Below are 1,876 nucleotides of genomic sequence, written 5' to 3' on the forward strand. Positions count from 1 at the left end.
TGGGAAGATCTTATGTTCATAATAGCCTCCTCCTACAGTTTGTCATTATAAATAGGAGGTCACTTTCATTAGATGTAACACAAGTGAAATACAAAAGAGCTCTCACTTACTCTCCATTCTCTGTTCTAGACCTATTTAGTGTCTATGCGAAGAATTCAATTTCTATTATGTTCTGCCTACCTTGCTAAGGGTACAACAACAACAACAACAACAAAGCATTTTAAGTCCCAAACAAGCTGGGGTAGGCTAGAGTTGAAACCCAGCAGAAGCCATCAAGGTTCAGGCACGTGAATAGTTGTTTTCCAAGTACTCCTATCTAAGGCTAAATCTTTGGGTATATTCCATCCTTTCAAGTCTCCTTTTATTGCCTCTACCCAAGTAAACTTCGGTTTTCCTCTACCTCTTTTCACGTTACTATCCTGGCTTAGGATTCCACTACGCACCGGTGCCTCTGGAGGTCTCCATTGGACATGTCCAAACCATCTCAACCGGTGTTGGACAAGCTTTTATTCAATTGGTGCTACCCCTAATCTATCACGTATATCATCGTTCCGAACTCGATCCCTTCTTGTATGACCGCAAATCCAACGCAACATACGCATTTCCGCGACACTTATCTGTTGAACATGTCGTCTTTTCGTAGGCCAACATTCTGCACCATACAATATAGTAGGTCTAATCGCCGTCCGATAAAACTTGCCTTTTAGCTTTTGTGGTACCCTTTTGTCACATAGGACACCAGATGCTTGGCGCCACTTCATCCCCCCTGCTTTGATTCTATGGCTAACATCTTCATCAATATCCCCGTCTCTCTGTAGCATTGATCTTAAATATTGAAAGGTATCCTTTCTAGGTACTACTTGACATTCCAAACTAATATCTTCCTCCTCCCGAGTAATAGTGCCGAAGTCACATCTCATATACTCAGTTTTAGTTCTACTGAGTCTAAAACCTTTGGACTCAAAATCTCCCGCTATAACTCCATTTTCTGATGCACTCCTGTCCGGCTTTCATCAACTAGCACTACATCGTCCGTGAAAAACGTACACCAAGGGATGTCCCCTTGTATGTCCCTTGTGACCTCATCCATCACTAAGGCAAACAGCTAAGGGCTCAAAGCTAACCCTTGATGTAGTCATATCCTAATCGGGAAGTCATCCGTGTCACCATCACTTGTTCGAACACTAGTCACAACATTGTTGTACATGTCCTTAATGAGCCCGACGTACTTCGTTGGAACTTTATGTTTGTCCAAAGCCCACCACATAACATTCCTTGGTATTTTATCATAAGCCTTCTCCAAGTCAATAAAAACCATGTGTAGGTCCTTCTTCTTCTCCCTATACCGCTCCATAACTTGTCTTATTAAGAAAATGGCTTCCATGGTTGACCTTCCGGGCATGAAATCAAATTGGTTCATAGAGACCCGCGTTATTGCTCTCAAGTGATGCTCGATAACTCTCTCCCATAGCTTCATAGTATGGCTCATCTACTTAATTCCCCGGTAATTAGTACAACTTTGAATATCCCCTTTATTCTTGTAGATCGGTACCAATATACATCTCCTTCACTCATCAGGTATCTTGTTCGATCAAAAAATATGGTTGAACAGCTTGGTTAGCCATACTATAGCTATGTCCCCAAGGCATCTCCACACCTCGTTTGGGATGTCATCCGGTCCCATCGCCTTACCTCCTTTCATCCGTTTCAGCGCTTCTCTGACCTCAGATTCTTGGATTCTCCGAACAAAGCGTCTATTGGTGTCATCAAAAGAGTCATCCAACTAAAAGGTCGTGTCCGTATTCTCACCATTGAACAATTTATCAAAATACTCTTGCCATCGATGTCGGATCTTATCCTCCTTCACCAAGAGATG

At 42.5% G+C, this 1,876-nt stretch overlaps 1 pseudogene; it reads right to left on the reverse strand.

The window, feature by feature from the left end:
* Nucleotides 1-272: 272 nt before the first annotated feature.
* LOC136483176 (uncharacterized) lies at nucleotides 273-920 on the reverse strand (annotated as a pseudogene).
* Nucleotides 921-1,876: the final 956 nt, after the last annotated feature.

This window comes from Miscanthus floridulus, chromosome 9, assembly GCF_019320115.1.
Source record: "Miscanthus floridulus cultivar M001 chromosome 9, ASM1932011v1, whole genome shotgun sequence".
Classification (NCBI taxonomy): Eukaryota; Viridiplantae; Streptophyta; class Magnoliopsida; order Poales; family Poaceae; genus Miscanthus; species Miscanthus floridulus.